This window comes from Oenanthe melanoleuca, chromosome 2 (assembly GCF_029582105.1).
Source record: "Oenanthe melanoleuca isolate GR-GAL-2019-014 chromosome 2, OMel1.0, whole genome shotgun sequence".
Classification (NCBI taxonomy): Eukaryota; Metazoa; Chordata; class Aves; order Passeriformes; family Muscicapidae; genus Oenanthe; species Oenanthe melanoleuca.
Genome location: NC_079335.1, coordinates 32860210 through 32880588, shown reverse-complemented (window position 1 = coordinate 32880588; position 20379 = coordinate 32860210). Strand labels below are relative to the sequence as shown.

At 38.1% G+C, this 20379-nt stretch overlaps 1 protein-coding gene across 6 annotated transcripts in view; it reads right to left on the bottom strand.

Moving 5' to 3' along the window:
* Window positions 1-20379, bottom strand: part of NCOA2 (nuclear receptor coactivator 2) — a 186996-nt gene that overhangs the window by 101370 nt on the left and 65247 nt on the right. For all 6 annotated transcript variants that reach the window (XM_056483702.1, XM_056483699.1, XM_056483700.1 and 3 more), the window contains one exon: window positions 16211-16455. The gene's annotated coding sequence lies outside the window, so the exon portion shown is untranslated. The remainder of the gene's footprint in view (window positions 1-16210; window positions 16456-20379) is intronic.

Here is a 20379-nt window from a genome sequence, read left to right as displayed (position 1 = left end):
AAGATAACAAAGAAATAACCCTTGGGTTGATTCTTTGTATTGCTTGTGTTTGTTTCTTTTTCCCCGAAGAAAGAAGGTACTATAACATGCCACAGAGGGAGCTTACTCTGTTCTAACAAACCAAAGCTTTATATTTTACAGGGGGGGAATTATCACCATTGTTATCACTACTGGTTTATAACAATTGGTAGCAAAACACTATTTCATAAAAGGTCAGCATTTCAAAGTCAGATTTAACTAACACCACCACTGAAATGTTTCCTTTATATAAAATTAGGTTTTAGAAAGAAAAAAAGATGTCACAAAAAACAGACACTCCTTATTCTATATGTAAAAAAATAAGGTAAACCCAAAACCTAATTACTGGCAAATCAAACTACCTCATGGGGGAAAAAAACAACTTATTCTGACTTGTCTATGCAATCAGAATGAAACAGAGTTTAAATACATACAGAATGCACCAAGAAAAGAGAGATTTGCCAGAATTTTCCTGGGATTAATTAAAGGGGAATCATTTTAAAACCTTCTCTTTTCCCAAGCCTCTCCAAACTGAATTTACTCCATTTAGGTAACAAATGCAAAGTAGGCATGTGCTATTTTCAAATCAGAAAAGCAATCTGGTTTAGAGAAGAGAATTTTTTTAAGCTTTCAAAATACAAAACCATTCAGAAGACCAAACAAAACACATTCCTCAATTCCTTTGTGCAAGTGGAGTCCTTCAGACAGGCAACAAAATGTGCCCCTCATGAATAATTTCCTGCACAAGATATACAAGAAACACTCAAAAGTCTTGATGTTCATGCCCAACTGCAAAAATATTTGATGGAGAGATAAGCTTCTTGTTGGAGCTGAGTCTCTGATTCCCCTATAGCTGGAGTGTAGACAGGAGTACCAGCATTGAGTACTGGGATAATGCAAAAGGTGAGGGACAATTACCACACACTGCACGTGTTTCATCACCATTTGCCCCATACCTTCTCCCTATTTAAGCTCCTTACCTTTTTTTCACCACTACTTTCACCACCTGTGCTTAAGCAGAAATTATTATAAGCTTATTAGCTCTAAGTGGTCACGTCTGCAAACATGGGGAAGGGTTGGTGCTTGGTGCCAATCAGCTTTCACTAATCTGCACCCTACCAGTGATCCCACTGCTCCTCAGGCTTGACTGTCAGGAGGTCAAAAGCATTCCCTGAGCCAACAGGGGTTCAAATGTCATGTTCCTGCCTCCCTCTCTTCTGCTGAAGGCATGTATCGACCTAACTCCCATGTCTTATGGAAAATGAATGTGTCCAGTAACTTGTTTGATTTTGAAGGTATTTGTTATGTCACAGACATTGTGCAAAGACAGAGATCATCACAGCTTAGGGAAGGAGAAAAGAAAATCTCCTAAGATCTGCAGAGTTCCTCTTGCATTTACAAATGAAGAGTATCAAATTCAACACTTTCTTGTAACATATATTTCACCTTGATTTTGATACTTTTCTGCAGGGCAAAAAAATAGATCTAAATCTAAACCTTGTCTACGTTTCCACTAGCAACCTAAATGTATCAAGAAAAAACATTCTTTAAGCTAGGTCTATACAGGCAAATTACTGCTTTTATCCTCCAATTACACAGCTAGCACTTAGCTTGGTAAGCAGCATGAAAATAGCTGTTATACTACATACTATAACTATATTCTATGTATTACTTTATTTGTAATGATTATACAATGGTTTATTGACAACTTAAAAACTTCTCAATATCCAAAATACTCTTGTGATCATAGTTCACTCACAGAAACCTAAAAATTAGTGGCACGGCAGTGATGATGCCCTCCTGCCACACTAGTTTCAAGCCCAAGTTAAACCAGGTAAGCACCAACACAGGTGAGCAATACCTCAATACAGGACAACAAGGAAAGATTCCACCAGGTTTGGGAAGTTGTCTTCTGGAGGCAGAAAAAGCCCCACCACTTTACACGAATCTGTATGCAAGGTGGGGTCTAAGAAACACAGCTTTTGTCACTTACTCTTTCAGAGCACATACAAAGGAAAACTGAATTAGGTATTTAGATAACACTAAAAGGAAACTGAGCTTACCCTTATTGCACACAGGTGTTTCACCTACTTACCAAAGGCAGATAAGAACTTTTTGTGCCACTCATAATGGAAACCTTCGTACTCAGCTTTGAGCAATACTAGAAGAGTCATTTTAACTATTTTATTTCCAGCAATGATTAGGAAATATGAGCATCTCTCTTATACTGCAGCAAGAAATGATGATCAGAATTAAAAGAAGAATATGCAGGCATTATAAAGTACAGGTCACTGTTACAGGTTTAATACACTCCCCCAGTTTGGCTGATGTTTTTAACAGGTTTTACATTGTAAAGCAGCATACAGGATATTCATCAGGTTACTATAATTGTGCAGGATATTTCAGGTACTGGAATACAAGACTAGTTATTTACATAATAGCTGTGAGAAGTGCACATCCTTCAATTAGATTTCTATTTTAATCAGTGAAACTGTGGGAATAATCCCATAATATTTCAATAATGTTTCAATAATAACATTTCAGTTATAATGCTTCAATACCTTTTTATACTGCAAAAAGAACAAGAATATAACTAGACAAAACTCAGGATATCCTGGTTCTGAAAATTACTTTCCTTCCCAAGTATGAAACCCACCTGTTTAATGCATTTCCCTTTCTACTTCATATATTAAGAATAATTTTTCAATAGAGTTGGTTTTGGTTTTAGCATTTCCCAAGTACAACAAATTCAGAATAGCTCTATGAAGTTGGTACTTACGAGGCAGAAAGTTCATAGGACAATAACTGCCTCGAATTTCAGGAGGAATACCTGTCATGCAAGGAAGCCTTAATTCATTAAAGCCATGAACACAACACACAACCACCTCACACTGAAAAATTACGCTACTACCTTTAGATTAAGGTTACTCAAATATGTTTTAAGGTCTGTGGGGTAACCCTGCCAACCCACTATCTCTGGCAGAGGCCACTGTAACACCCCCAGCCCAGACTCCAGAGGGAGCACAGGGCAGAACCTGTGGCTGTGAGCCCACTCTCAAGGGCTGGAACATGACAGGTCCAGGCAAATTTTGAGTGCTGCTCATCTGTAAAAGAGAGGAATGCACCAGTGGGATTTTTAATAGATCTAAAGTTTGTTTTGGTAGTGGGTTTTTTTGTGTGCAAGGGGGGTTATAAATCCGTAGAATGAATTAATCTATGACAGTGTGTGCTGTTTGACATTTGAGGAGAGTAGTTTTCATTTCACTGTATTTTAACAACCAGAAAAGTTTTGAAGTCTTGTGTGACCAGATCACACTCATGTAGCAGCAGTCACTGAGCTGTTTAAGTGCCTTAAAGCTTGCAGCAGCAGCTCTTAGCTGCAGGTACAGACATGGCTAAAATGAACACAATTCATCACCAAAAAGAAATGGAATTACATCCAGCAGTCTATGTACAGTGCAAGCTTCAGCATGATTTAAAAGAAAAAAAAAAAAAAAAAAAAAAAAAAAAAAAAAAAAAAAAAAAAAAAAAGAAAAAAAAAGCAAATCCAACCAACCACTCTTGATCAGTATTTTAAAATTCTCCCTTCCTCCAAAGAGCATTTTCCAGTATCTTATTTAGCTTACTACCATATGCTTGCAATTTCTACTCTCCATATAAGTCATTCTGAAAAACCAAAGGAAAATTTTTGCAAACCACAAATATAATAAAATAACTCCCTCCATGAAATGGTCTAAAAAGCTTGGATTGCTTCTGCTCCACCTCCCCACATCTGGCACTGGCATCAGATTACAGGCCAGAAGGCAAGGCAAAGAGAGGGAAAGGGAGATAGTGGCCGGATGACAAGCAGGAGGAAGCGTGCCTTCCAGAGCTCGCTCTTTTCCCAAATGCCGATACGGCAAAGCGATAGCAAAATCCATTTGGGAGAAGTCTGCACACGTACAGGTACACAAGATACACAAACATCCCACAGGCAGTCAATCACACAAAATATGCTCAGATGACTTCAGAACTATCAGTCAGTGCCAAAAGTGCAACTGGGCTGATTTTGTAACTGGCAAAATTTTCAGGAAATGGGCAATCACTGGTTTCTAATTCACGACACTTTCACTTCTAATTTGCCACGTATTTCATAGGCACAACAAAACCAAAAGATACTGAATTATCGAAATGCCACAGTCTCGTCAAATAAGCAGCTTGTTGATTGGTGTTTTTGAAGTTTAAATTTTGCAAACCTTAAACTGGTTTAAAATTCCACCAGGAAGATGCATGAATATACACAAGAATCCAAGGAGCTGATTGGGAGTGTTGTTTCCCAGAGCTCTCTGCAGAAACACATTCTCCTCATCCCTTCAAGCCTGCCTCAGCAGCACAACAGCATAAAAACTTCCACTGAGTCTTTCAAGCTTAGCAATAAATCTACTGCAGTCTGAATTATTGAAATTATTCAGACTGTTCAAATGATTTTTTTGTTCCAAATGGACTCGGCACGCTGGTCAGGAACTCATCGAGTCAAACACGAGCAACAAAAGTGGAATTCTTCTTGCTAAGCTAATTGATGGCCCTACAAAAACAAAACGCAACTGCATATTCAAAACTTTCAAAGACACACTGTATTAGAGTTGCAGAGCGCCTTCCCCTCCGTGCCTGCTGTAATATGATCGTAATTGCTGTGAAAGGGCGAGAGACCGACTATACATTAAATCCTGCCATCTGTAGGTGCTTTACACAGTTCCATTTGCTGCTGCCGGGTCAAAAGTTTACCCCATTTTTGCTTGTTCATAACCAATCACACAAGCCTCTGCTATGTGTAATCTTTGACCTACTCTCAAAGCAATTTTTGTATTATATAGTCATATGATTACACTGAAAAAACCCACACATTTTATTAAGAATACAGTTCTTGTTCGTTAGCTTTATAATTATTATTATTTCCATATTCAGTAAATGCACTGTACCGACCTTGTTCTTCCCAGTTAACTCCCTTGGAGCACAATCATAGAGCCATGAATTCTCCAGCTTTTCTGGCTAGTTGCAATCCAGAACCACATGCAAAACAGAGCTGGAAAGCATTCACAGTATCTGTCATTTTAGAAGTTAGGGGAAAGAACTACTCTCTTTGTACTAATAGGGAGAGAAGATGTTTTGTAAACATTCAAAGTAATGTTCATAGTGAAAACGAAAAGTGTTTCTGAAAATTAGGATTGCCATAAGAATATCTCTATATATTTACCTTAAAAACTAAATATGCAAAAATATTCTTGATGGAAACATTTATGCTACTGATATTATTATTATTATTAAATATCAAGGGAACAAGCAGTTTCATGAACAACAGAATTAATTAAGCCTCATCTCCCACAGATTTATACCTTCTGGTTGGTTGACTTCGGTGTCTAGAAAGGTGAAAGCTTTGAAGGAAGTTTTTCCCACAGCTGAGACATTTGTTTAAAGCCTCTCTTTTCCCATCACTAGGATTCCCAGACAACTAGTAAGATTATTTCATGCTACAACCTTTCCTTCCATCAGGGCACCTTCAGGTGGTTCCACCTATACTCAGTGACTTATTTTCACAAAACCTGCAGGATCTGAATTTCAAGATCTCCACTGTGCCAAAAAATGTGATCAAAATCAGCAACAGGTTCAAAAGATAACGAGGGGAGTTGAAGGGATGTGTGTGCATCTACACATGAACACAGTGTGACCTCATGAGCCTTGTTTCTGCAGGAAAAGAGGCTAAAAATAAAGGAGAATATTTGACCTTCTTACTATTTCACAGAAAGCTAACTTAGAAGGACCCAACTAAACAGCTGGCTATACTAATAGATCACCTAAAGGTAATACCACAATATTTAAATCCATCTTGTACATTTTGCTAGACAGTTTTTAAAGAAAACAGACACACAGGCCCCATTTAACTTGCAATAGGAGATAAAACCAGATACTTTTCTACAGATTTGTATTTTACTGTAATCTATGAACTGCGATAGATTTCTGATGTTTTAAATTATTTTTAATCTAGCATTTATACAAGTGTATTCAGCCTTTAAGAATATAAACACAAGTCAGCACTTGCATGAATAGTTACATTGCTCCATTTCACATTTGATTCTTAGTTGCTAAACCCTTCCTAAATGTAACAACAGAATATAAGCCAGTCCTTGCCACTGAGATTAGTGAAGTAATATAAACCAGAGAATAATCAATCAAGTAACAGCATTAAGCCACTCCAAGCAGGTAATAAAATATGTTCACATAAAAAATTCTAACAGTTATGAAGTCAAATAATTTACTAAGAGACAGAATAAAAATTACCCCAAATAAATAAATCAAGATGTAGATCTTAAGGCAATACCAGTCCATCATCTCACCTCTTTGGCACAGCAAAGACCATAGGACCTAGCAGCTCTTACAGCAGAGATCAAGACCTTAGATGTGCAAGCACATCTCTTTAGAACGCTATACATGAAGTCATATATTACTTCTATAAACTGATCAGTCTAAGTCAATGAGATGTTCAGAAAACAGAAAAAGCTACTCATCATGTTTCATTTTTTGTAGAGAAATAAGTATAAACCAAAGTAAAACAGAAGTCAATATTCTAAAGAAATGAAAGCAGTTTATCTAACTGGCAAATATGGTGGCATATGCCAGACACTAGCTATTAGATATTACACAAAATTCTATACAACAAGATGCTTCTTATACATATTATATACATAAATGCAAAAAATAAATAAACTGTGTGCACATATACACACAACATTCAGACATCTGTTAACAGGACTGATATCACCTATGATCCACGCCAGGAACAAGTGAATAGCCTTTGGCCCAGGGGAAAGCAAGATGGATGCTGTTACAGGAAATCTACTCCACTCAGCTTATCAGCAGCAAAATGAACAGTGGAAAAAGCCCAGTATAAAAGAAGAAACAAAGAAAAGGCAACAGAACTGGCTCCTAAGAACACAAAGCGGAAAGCTGAAGGTACCCAGAGGTATCCACAACATGTCTCAACACAGGGAAATTTTTCACCTTGGCAGAACAGTCTGATCTATAGCAGAGCTCAAACAACTGGAGCAACAACTTATCAGGAGATAAAAAGACTGAAGAAGTGAAGTTGAGAATTCCGGAAACCTGACATAAACCCAAGGTGATCCAGTAGCATGGAAATGCTATAAAGCTACTCAGGATTTTATGAAAGTTTGTGCATCTCCTCTAATTTTCTCATAATGCAAAAAGTGATTTTAGAAAGTCCACAAGTGAGCATGAATTTGTATTATTCTTTGTATTACTGGGGCAATTTGGAGAGTTTAACACCCATCTTGGTAACGTGGTTAGTTCATTCATACAGGACCCATTCCTGATAAGGAGACACAATCTGTCCCCAGCAGAGAGATCTTTCATGCCAGACCCTGAAACTTTGCAGGAACCTGATGATGCTGAGGGGAATTTTCAAGTACCAGGATTTTTTTGTACTTCCATAGTGCAATGTCATGAGGGATCTGTGGTGCAGAATTTTTGTTTCAGTTTTATTTACGACCAACAATTCTGCTATACAATTAGAGACCAGGCCAATTGCAGTAACTCCTTACAACCATGCATATACTTCCATTTGACTGCATTGGAATGAAGTGATCCAGATTAATTCTATAAATACACATACACAAAAGTAACAAGTTTCTTCTAGCATCAGCTGAATTATGGTAAATTGAGATCTTAAAGATACCACACAATTTGTACATGATTTTTCTATTTCTGAGCCATTTTCATTAGTGCAAGAGCCTAATGATTTCCTAGGTGTGAAAATTCTTAAAACAATAAATCTGAAAAAAAGAAAAGTTAAAAAAATTATAAATCATATAAAAATCTAAATCTTAATCTATTTTTTAACCTTACAGTGATAAAAACACACAACCAAGTGTGGAGACAATTGTTAGAAGCATTTGCTTTGGATGATCTGCACAGATTAAAAAGGTATTCAGTGCTCTCATGTAATGGATATGCATATATCTCAGGATAATAAAAATTTTATAGACTACTATTGCATGACAATGAAGAGTACACATACAATTTTATACATTTTATTAATACTATTATTGTTTTCTATATATACAGAGCTTTCCACCTTCCCATACTCCTTTCGGGTTTAATAGTTACAGTCTCAAATTAATCTTGCAGTTCTCCTAAAAGGCAATATAAAACTATAATATCAAAAATCCACTCAAAAATTAGTATTTGACTTCTCAAATGGCAATTAGAAGTTTGAATCTGAATTACTTCATATGCAAATAAGGTGATTTTTATATGGCATAGGAGCCTGTAGTTGATAAGGGTACTTTTAATGAAGTGTTTTAAAGGATGTGGTTTTCTATTAAAAGAGGTCATCTATTACAAGGAGTTGGCAATACTGTTTCAGTGGTTGGCTGCAGAACCTCCCACCAGCTAATTCTCACAGACTTCACTTCCTAGTCCTTGGGGTAGTCACCAACCTGGCCAGCCTGCACACGCTGCAAGTAGCTATCCTAGAAATATTATCAAGATACTATCATGGAAATAAAGCCAGACCACAGGAGAAGGGAGGCTCCTCCACTCCCTCAGAGCCAGCCCTCTAAACTGGATCGTGGCAAGCCTCCAATGCAGTCCAGTTGCTGGGCAGCAGTAGCTGCAGCAAAGCTGCTCTCCATCTCCTTTGGTAAAAAGCAGAGCAGATGGAAATTTCCTGTAGGCTGGTCTTGGCCCAGAGACCACTGTTTGGACGATACTCCTCCACGAATAAGAGCAATCCATTCATTGCAACAAGCTGACTGGCCCTACTGTCCTCTTTTACAACACAGCTGGGCCAATCCCTTCAGTCAGTGATAAAACACAGCGCAGTGTGAGCACATTTCACCGCCTGTGCCCGGCCAGGAACCAAGCCATGGAGGAAAACACGGCCATGTCACGCTAAGCAAAGCAACACATGAGTAACTCTGGCAAGCACCTAAGATAAGGCTTTTCTGAATGACTAAAGGTAATGTTACATTGATGTTATGATAAATTATTACCTACGGACACAGAGTAAGCAGGGACAGCAGCAGAAGCTGTACAACCATGCTCTTCAGAGTGGCAGCTGTCTGCTCTTAACAACATTGGAAGATAAGAATAGAAAGAAATCCTTTACACAACAAAAAATGTTATAAACCTGTTGAGTCACGAAAGTTTCCCAAGTTTATTTAGAATGAAAGAAACACTTTGATATATGTAAGCACCATGGATTTTTTCACAAGATTCAAAGGAGCTCTCACTTCCTTTGGTCTTCCCTTGTCTGTCCATCATAGCTAAAACACTATGGAGCTCAAAGCAGAACTCTGCTGATTCTGTTCCCTTTGCAATCACTGGTGTACAAATCTTGTTTGTTATGCACAGGCTGCTAAGACTGCTTTTCCAAACTCCATTCAAACATGAGTCAAGGTGCTGGTCATTGATGTAGTTCTTCTAGTTGCTCCAGTGACAACAAAATGGGTTTGCCAGCTTTTCCTGAAGAAATTAAAACACTGCAACAGGATGAAATAGTCATTTTAAGGCATAAAGATAAAAAGTGGTCACTAGGAATTTATGATATTCCACTATTTATCTGATAGTTGAAGAGGAAAGCTAGGAAAGGGAAATATTCTATCTTATGTTTAGGACAGAGGAATCTTTGAGCTCTGCCTAAAGGTTTCTCACAGGGCTTTGCAAAATGCAATGCTACCTATGACATGAAGAAATGGCACACCCTCAATCACCATACACAGCCACTGTTGCAGCTTCATTTTCTGCAGTGCTTCCCTGCAGAAAATCTCCTGGGTGAGCAAACTTTCCCTGGAAAGATCCTCAATGGTCCCTTCCAGCAAGCAGAGTACATGGGGAATATTCACTAGGTATCTGCTGCTCAAGTGCATTATATCAGCAGAGACAGAGAGTGTGACAGGCCTTGTCTGGATGAAAAGTTTAGGCTCTCTTCAAAGGCTCTCCAAGCAGCCTAAAGCATATTTAAACCAGCCCGAGAATGTACAGGAACAGAAGAGGAACTCTTTCTTATCCTTTTGTACTCATGCTTTTCTGTCACACTAAGTGCATGAGTAGAGTCAAAGGCAGGATGGCTGAATTAACTCAGAAAAAAGCTGTCCAAAAAAGCTGAGCAATCAGTCCTCAAAAAATTAATGATAAAAGACTTTGAATAAAGCCAATTTGTAATGGAATGTAAGAAGGGAAGTCCCTAAAGAGAAGAACTGTCTACCAGCTCTGCAGCAGGTTTTGCTGCCCCATGCAGTTTACCATGGCAAGGCGCCAACTTGGCAAGGCTCGCTCTTCTCCAAGGAGCCTGGCAGAGATCCAGCCACACTCACAGGTCTCATTGCTGCTGCCAAGCTCGAGGGGCGACTGAAGACCCTCTTCTGTGAATCTGCAGATCTGGTTATGACTGAGGATATTTGTGTTTCAAAATGTTCTTAACCAAGTCAAGTTCCCTCTGTGTTTATACAGTGACTGAACAGGCGAAACAGAATACTTAACCCAGCTACAGAAATGAGCCACAGATTGTTAATTATATGGCTATTTGCACTTTGACTGGAAAAGGAAGTAAGCTGGTTATAACTACTTTGGGCTTTACTCCTGCAACTGCATTGAAACCACATTTATGACAGCTGAAACTATGCAATTTTATTTGAATGTAGGCGCTTCCTGTTTTTGAAACAAGTCGTGGTCTACTTGCCCTTACCTCACAGTAACATCACTGGAACCAGAATGTATTAAATGTGCTCAGTTTTACTGACTTTACAATCTTATTTTGCTAATTATTTTAAAACCTGTAGCTAAAATGCACATTTTGGACTACTGCTGCTAAGCATATCCACTCCTAAGACCCAGCTGTGCTCCTCAGGCATTAGGAAACACGTATTTTTCACGTGTGAAACTGAAATGCCCAGCTGTCACTGTGGCGTGCTCACTCCCTGGTGACGTGGTCATGGTCACTCTCAGATGAGGACACAGGTGCATCACACTCCCCCAGCAAGCAGGCTGCACTCTGAACTGCACATGCAGGCAGACCTAACTTTTTCCATTCAATATGCAGTGTTTCAATTAATTTGTAATAGCAATAATAAAAAGTTTATTATTTTGCACAGAGAAGTGTTCATTGTGGCAAGTATATGTTTAATTTTATAGACAGTAAGTGTGGGGAGTAACCACAGCCTTAACAGCATAAATTGAAGAAAATCACAATTTGACTAGAGGATAATTCTGAAAATATTATTTAACAACCCTAATAGGCAGGAGCATGTTTCCCGTCCTTTTGTCTCATTTTGCTTATTTATGTTAACTGGAACTCATAAACCAAACTTCTGCAATGAGTACAATTACATAAATCAGCACTCTTGCTTTTCCAGTACAGTCATTTTCCTTCAAGATTACAGAAGGAAGACTGATCCTACTGTTCAACCAGAAAGCAAACAGATATCCAGTAATTCCTGATGATAAAATGTGGTAAATCTTACCAAAAAACCCACAAACACCCCATTTAATTTACAGTGTATTCCTCCAGATTTAGTTCAGGACATGCTGCTTGAGACTCAGGTATCCCTATAAATCCAAGATATTTACAGTCAAAATAGCCAAAATCCTCAACAGAGAGAAAGGGCAGCATTTCAACCATCTTTGTTTTGCTCTCCAAGACCACAACCTCATATTTCAGACCATTAGATCTTATCCTTTAGCCTTAAGAACCCACCAGCTTCACCATGCTAACAGAGTGAACAGTTACAGACCTCTTACTCTCATGCTGTAAGTAGACTAAATAAAAATTCAGTTTAGAAGTCCTTGTGCAAAAATCTTCAACTACAAGAAACACTACAGCTAAAATTTCAAATTCAATTACACCTGAGTGATTGATTGATTTCTCTCTACTTGACTTTAAAAGTAAACACAGTATATAGTCAAGCAGGAATTTCTTAAAAACACTTCCCTTGGTTGCCTCCTCAACCAAGGCATGCTTTTGAAAGCAATTTACAACTACAAGAGGCTGGTCCTGCCATCCCTCTCTTCCAGGCCATCTTCAGCAGAGACATTTGTCCAACTCTGCAGTCAGGAAGTTCAAAGAGGTCAAGAGCCAGACAACTGACTCAAACAAAAATGCATCGAGTTGTCCTCTGGTCAGCCCAGAGCTGTGGCTGCAGTGGCACAGGGAGAGGGGGTAACACCTCAGCATAGAGGTGCAAGCCACACTTCTGGAAGCTGTCAGACCAATGCCAGCTGCCATGAAGTCACATTTGTGGCATCTCCACAAAAACTGGCCGCATGTTCAGCCCCTAACCTCCAAACAAGAGAGAACACACAAAAATCCAATTCACGATGTCCATCTACAGCTGCCCAGATTAAAGAGATTCACTGAGCTACAAAGTCTCCACTCATCTTCTTACTCATTTTTTTTAAACTGAAGCCTACTGTTTCTACACAGAAATGCTCAAGTCCAGATCTTTGCAAACTTACTTCCCAAAGTAATGCAAGCATTTCTAATATGGAGAAGATAAAAAGGACTTAATGAAGGCAACCCAGATTAGCTAAATGACACATCATAGTGGAACAATTCTGCTGTTAAAGACCATGCAGATGTTATGATGGAGGCAAAGAAAGCCTTTCTTTAGCTACAGCACAGCTGCTGCATACAACTTCAAAAAGACTTGGCACAGGATTTCAGCCACAAAACTTTCCCCTCATTTAATTTCATGAACGTCATCTGCAGCTTCAGTGAGCTGCACCAAGGACAAAACCAAAACATGGGGAGTTTGAAACACCTTATGGGCAGCAGGGCAGCTTTTTGCACTGGCAGTACTCAGATACACATGACCATACATCTCCATTCCCCCTCAGCCCAGCAATCCCTCAAAAGCTATGATATCCCACACTGCTGCCCCTCCTATTTATACCTCCATTATCTTCTAAGTTAAAGAAGACAAACAAACTACTACATAATTAGCAAATATTAAAGATTAAAAACCAGCTGTAATAAACAGATCATTTCCTTTACTTTTAAAGTAATATTAGAAAGTATTATCAACTTCCATTCATTATCCCTCATACACTAAGCTACTCTATAAAGAGACACCCTGACCACAAAGCTGAAAATTTCATAGCTTACAATCATCCTAAATGCACATGGTTAATGCCAGTCTTGTATTTTCTTGTATAATCTACATAGCACAAAAAAAGTATATATTCACTGTCTAAATTCGAAGTCCAGCTTTCCCTTTCAAATATGTCAAAGTATTACAGGCAGTTATAGGTAGAACATATGAAGAACTTGCATTGATTTTATAAAATTTAACACTAAAACACACAGAACTTTACTTGATCTGCATTACATTTGTGACTTCCTTTCAGTGATGATAGTGTTAAGAGATATACCTAAGAACTTTAAGATGCAGGTATGTAAATGAGATTAAACATTTCTGACACATGGGAACAAAATCTTGGAAAAACTGTTTTTAATTTGTTGACTCTATGACATTCTTAGGCATCTATCATGTGAAGCCATAAACTGCCTTGTCACCTACAATATTTTTCCCATATCTGCAAATCTACAAAGAATTAGTCCAAATGAGGAAACAGCAAAAGGAGCAACTAAAACTCTATTAATATTTAAACCTCAGAAGTAAAACAGACTAGAAAAAAATGCAGAAATAGAAATAGAAATAGAAATAGAAATAGAAATAGAAATAGAAATAGAAATAGAAATAGAAATAGAAAGAAATAGAAATAGAAATAGAAATAGAAATAGAAATAGAAATAGAAATAGAAATAGAAATAGAAATAGAAATAGAAATAGAAATAGAAATAGAAATAGAAATAGAAATAGATAGAAATAAATAGAAATAAATAGAAATAAACAGAAATAGAAATAGAAATGCACTGAAAGAGAAGTTTTTTTGAAATCTGCTCAACTGTTTCATTACCAAGAACTTGATACAAAGCTGGAAATCCACAACTTTAAAGACTATTAGTAATATTGATTAAAAACACTGAAGAAAACTCATTAAACCAAAGGTAGAGCTTGAAATACTAGAAACATTAACCACAGTATTACTGTATTCATAAAAACAAAACATTTCAACATGACCTACTTTAATAATAGCAAAAAAAGTAAAGAATATGGGCTCTAACCTCGTGACTCTACTGATCTTATAAAACACCATCTACTTTTTAGAATTAGCAACAGACTCATGAAATTGAACCAATTTGTTCAACAGATGTTTCAGTTACTCAAGAGAAATTTTGCTTTTCTGTTGTAGAAATAGAGTGAGCTGAGTAAAATTCCACTCTTATTAGCAGCATTCGAAGTATATTAGCTCATAATTAGCTGCCATTTCCATTCCTTCTTTCATTGACATAACAGAAAACATTTTCCACACCGGATTAGACGTGACACTGAAATAAAGTGGGCACATTGACAAAACCAAGTCAAAATCAACCCTCCCTCTCTCCCCCCGTTTAATGGGACAGGCAGGAATGGCAGAGTTTTTATTTTCCTTGGCGTTCCTGTCTCACATTAGCTGATAATCTCCCTGGTGTAGCTGTGCCAGTGCACTGCCCTGCAGGCCCACAACACCCCTGCTGTTCCAGTCCCATGCTTTCCTCCAGCACAATCCTTTCATAATGTGTACTATTGCAGCAGTCTAATTGCAACATAGTTCTCAATACTCTAGATAAAGCAAATAATTTCATTTTTAACTTCTGCTCATAAAATACAGATTGTTTCCCTGCTCCCCCCCACCGCTTTTTTTTTTTTTTTTGTTTATTTTCAAAGATTTAAAGAAAGGCTTGCACACTGCACAGCAGTAGTCAAACAAAAATACCTCATGTTTTCTTAGAAAGCAGCACTTAGAAATATTGCTCAACACCTAAAGCATTAGTGCAGCCTTTCACAGAGCTGTATGTAGTAGATCCCCTGTGAGCAGGCTGGAAGGGGAACATACATTCTTGCTTTGTGTATTTAATATAATATTCAGCCATTATAAAACCTTAATAGTTTTTTACTCTCTCTCTTCCCTGCAATAGAGAGTAACAGCTTATCTGGCAAACACACTCACTATGTTTCTAGGCACTGAAGAGACGCTCTTGGTTAATTCATAAAACCTGATTTCATGTTAGATATTTTGTATTCAGGTTAGCTAAGTTGAAACAATATTTAGCTTAACCATGCCTTGGTCAAAAAATTCTCTCTTATCTACTGATTACAACAGCACTGTAGCTAGCTATGGACATCATACTGGGAAAATACAAACCCCATGCCTGAGGAAATGCAGATGAAATTCTGACTCCAAGCCATTCTGATAGTGGGCATTACAAACACTGTCTACATAGTATCTGATACAATAAGCAGGCACAAGAGTCATGTGCCTGCAATGAATGGTGAATTTACAAGTCATTTAAATTTTATGTACATATATTATCTGAGTTGACAGCATAAAAAATGTTATGCTTCCTGCACCCCAAATCATCTTGGATGTTACAATTGTCTGCACTAAAACTAATCTGGATGCAAGCGCTCACAGGAAGAAATATCAGAAGCTAAGTCTAAGAAAACCTAAACCTTGCCTTTGTTTGCTTTTGTGGCATGGAATATGTTGCAGTTATGTCACACCATTTCCACAGCACCTCTGCACCGTTCAAAAACTTACAAAATTACCACTAATCAAAACAATAATCTGTTTAACTCTTGGCATTTGGAGTATGGTCCTATACCTGATTTACTGCACACTACTCAAACTTTTTTTTGGAAGACCAAACAAGTGGTTTCTTTGTGAATTCAATGCTGCAGCTGGGTGCTCCATCAACATAATGGTTAGTCCTACCCTTACTCTGTTACTCCTAACGTAGAATAACTGTTATTCCTAGCTTCCTAACAAAAGCAGTGACAGCTTTAAAGTCAACATGATTCTCCAGTTCTGAAGACAACTTTGTCTCCAGTTTGGCATAACTAAGACCTAATTTTTTCACAGCACTTAGCATTACACTGTGCTTTACACAGCACCTTCAAACCTCAGCCCCCACTGCCTCACCCCCAGTCACAGTGGTCAGTACTTTTCCAAGTAAGATCCAAAGATCTGGAGTCATCCACAAGAAAGCAAGACACAGTGAGCAAAGACTCAAGAAAAGCTAGGATTGAGCAACTCACCTAGCATCACCTAGGAAGCGTGCAGCACAGCCAGGAAGGGAGTCCCGCTCGCCAGGGCAGCATGCAGCTGCACAGAGCACCAGAATGGCTCCTGCCTTCTGCAATCCCCTGCCTCGTCCACCGCGCGCGTCCCGACTTCTGCTGGAAGGGAGGCAGGGGTACTCCAGAGAACAGCCTTCTCCAGGGCATCAACCAGATTCATTCCCAGAGCAAGTCCATCCTGTGCATGGAACGGAGCAGGAGTCCTGCAAGGAAAAAACCAGCACATCAGCATGTGATGTAATACCATTAAACTGAGGGGCTTCCTCACAAAAACAAAAGAGATCTGCAAAGACAGGCTCAGTTTTGACAATCCTTGACTTGGACACTGCCACACTGGAAAAATGTTTGCATTCACTACTTCTAGAAATAAGAAACTGAGACAATCAGATGTTGTCACACTGACACCTACAAAAAACCAGCAGTTGGTTTAAAATCTTCAGGTGTACCATGCAGCTTTTGTGGGAAAGTAGTATCAAACTGGTTACAAATGTGAAATTATTCTCTGCATGGAAATTAGCCATAGGTGATGACTGAAAACATTCTGAAGGAGCTTCTACTGAAATCAAAGAGTGTTTACTTAATATTCAAGATCTCTGGACCTTCCAGAACAAACTACTCTGCCTGTTTTCCTCAAGCCATATCCTCTGGCCCATGTTGATTCAAGCCCTGGTCCTTCTTCATTCCTGCCTTCACACCCCTGCCAAGTCTCTCCTTACCCTGCTCCCCAAGGATTTTCAACTCACCCAGCTCAGTCACTTCCAGGCTTGGCTAGCAATGCCACACCCTCCCCATGACTCCTCCTTCCTCTTTCATTCCCCAGAATTAACTCTCACTCTCCCAGCATGTCTGTCTCCTCTGTTCAGAGTCTAGGGCATTTTGGGGCCAGGACCACATCAGGATCCCACACATGTCACTGTCCCATGGGTTTGCTTCTGGCTCTCTGGCACTGGGGTACAAACTCAGCTTCCCTCTCCTCTTCCAGGCCACAGAGCTCTCACATGCCCAAGATACCATGTGAGATCTGTCATTTCTTAAAAAAGTTATAGTTTGTTTCAATCTGAGAATTTTGCAGTGCTGACAAAGGCAAAGCTATGACTTGTATAACCAGCTCTTCTTCTCCAGTGTCCTTCACTAGCACTTCCCACACTTTAACTCCTAGTCTTTGTTTCAAAGGGAGGGACACAGAGCATTTCCAGAAAACAATGGGATTTTTTTTTTTTTGTTTCATTTGTTTGTGAGTTTTTAAAAAATCTACAGTGAGAAACAACTTCTTCTACACAAGCTCACAGATAGCTAAATTATTTTGGCAGCAAAAAAAATTAAGCTGGTGGCAACTGCCTAGCCCCAAAGGACAACATTTTGTAAAGTTATAAAAAACTTTATAAAAAGGAGCACCCTTTACTGGGAAGGACCAGGCAGGCAGCCTTCCTTACTGCAACTTCTGGCACTCTCCTTTCAGCCCTTAACAGCTTAACTCACTCAGCTCACTCAGACAAGAACTGTGCAAATCTTATCACCTGAGTGGTCAAAGTGAGGAGCAGCAGCTGTGGGTGGACAGTGCTGGAGTGAGCCCCATGCCATCCCTGCAAGCTGCCTTTGCCTTCAGCACCAGCTCAGTTGCATGCCTACAAGCAGTGTACGAACAGCATCAAACAGTTCACAGTGCAGCCAGCATTTCTTCAGATGTTTTCATCCTGGAGGTACCAATGACTGCCTGAAAAGCTACAGCTGCTCAAAAAATACTTCTAGGCCAGGAAGACCTGAAGTAAAATGGGTTAGTTTCATTCCTGATGAAGGTCACACTCAGCTAATAGCTAATAATTTAAGCAAAACCATTTTACTTTGCAGTAAATTAGGAGCAGCCCTGTATAAATTACAAAAGGGAAGGATAACTTCACACAGTTTGCTTGTGATCCCCTGCCCCTGCCTGGAGTGGAAATAGCCTTCTTCAAATGAAATATTGGGAAACTTCTTCTTTCCTTTTCTCTATTTAGCTATTTATCTCAGCATGAAAAACAAATGCACCATGCTGTCAAGTAATATACAAAGGAAAGAATATAGATGTAAAAGAAAAAGGAAAATCTCTCAGAACTGTTAACATAGTTTTAGAGCAAAGTCCAATTTACAGATTTTTTATACTGAGCTCTTAAGAGCAAACAGGGCAACAATTTCACAATGGCTGTTGTAAATATTCTGTACGAATAAGGTTCAGAAGAGGAGACCAGGAAAATATAAGAACAATCCCATGCTGACAAATAGATGCTAATTATGACATGGATTAAATGCAATATGACATTTATTTTTTCAAAAAGAAATAATTGTTCCTAAGGAATGACTAGCCATCCCTGTGGGATCATATTTAGTCTAGAGACATGTGATGCACCTAATTCTTACCAACCATGGCAAAAGGTATGGGGCTCACATGCACACTCCTAAAACAATTATGTTAATTCTTATGCAAATAAACTAAGAAGCTTCAACTTCAATGTGTAAAACAAAATTATCATTAAAACCTCACTTCCATTTTCCAAAAATACTAATAAATTATTTTATCGTATTTTGAATTCAATTTGGCAAAGAAACTGGCTATCAAGCATCTATATTAGCTATATGTATTTTTTTAAAGCCAGAATAATTATCTGATCACTAGTTACAGTTCAGATGAAAAATATAATTAGGTTGAATGAAACTTCAGTACGCCAATGTACAATCATGGAAACCACACAAAACTTCTCGCTTAAAAAACAAGAGCGAAATTTCATGCACTATTTCATTTGGCAGAGTATAACATATTTGCTGTCAGCAAAGGATTTTTTTTCAGTGAAGAAAAAAGAAAGTAACTGAATTCATACAGTATTACCTAAGTGATTAGAAGTATCAGCCACTGCTAGTTATCTCTAGCAAGTTGTAAGCAACAGAAATGGATTTTGTTCCTACAGACCACTATATTGTGTTCCTAAAAAGTCATCAAAAATCCAGCAGACCTCCAAAAAAGCTACGTGTTTGTTTAACATAAGCTAACCTAGTTATTTTGTCATCAAAATCAATATTTATGGGCTAAAACACTACTTCAAGTAGGAAAGCTTTAATGTAAAACAAATCATAAAACACTGATAATGGATATGCTTGAAAAGGCTCTAGGATTGCATGTATTTATATAAGATTTGTGAATATATAAACACTTGGTTATATATGTCAAGAAAAAGGTGAGACTCAGTGCAGTGAACTAAACATCTGAAGACTAAGCTCCTTTAGAACAGTGTATTCCCACAAGGACTTAAGACAGCTGGCTGAAGTCTATTTCCCCTAACTGCAAAGACACATCCAAGTCCATAAATTCATTGTTTCTATTTATTCTATTTTTTTAAAGTACTTTCCAGCATTTTTGAAATACAGATTATTCCCTGAAAACCTACAACATCTTTTTATTACTAATACAATTATCACAAAATCCATACTACAATGCAAACAGTGTGCATGTTATGATCAACAACACTGGCATCCTTTGGTGAGGGATTCTACTCTGTATGAAGAAAATAAATTATGTTATAAATTCTGTTAGGGAAGCTGCTCTTTAAATCATCATATGGAACATAATTTAATACAATACTGGAACTTCCAATCATCAAAAATCCCCAAATCATGATTCCTTTTAATTTCAAGAAATATCTCAAAAAATTCTACAATCCTATATAACTATAAAATCCTATGTACTAGCACCAACACAAAAACTACTTCATGCATTGATCAACATGTATAGTGCAGTTTACTCTTTCATTTCAATCTGTTCAAATAATATGACACAATGAGTTCAGTATAAAACATTATGGTTCTTATGCAAATTAACAGACTCCCAACATTAAGGTTACTGCTCCACAATGCACTGCACACAGCTGCTCACAGCTTGCCTTCACACTGAAAAGTAGATTAAAATGTAATAATAAACTTCTACCTGTATTCCACTGATTTTACTGACTCGGGGCACAGAATTAAAAAAAAAAAAAAAAAGTGAGTTATCAATACTGACAACAGCACCTACAGGTTCCAACTGCTGTGGCACTGCATCCCTTAGTTTTGTGTCTCTGCCATATGAAACAGCCCTTGCCTTGGTGCCTGGATTAGAGAAC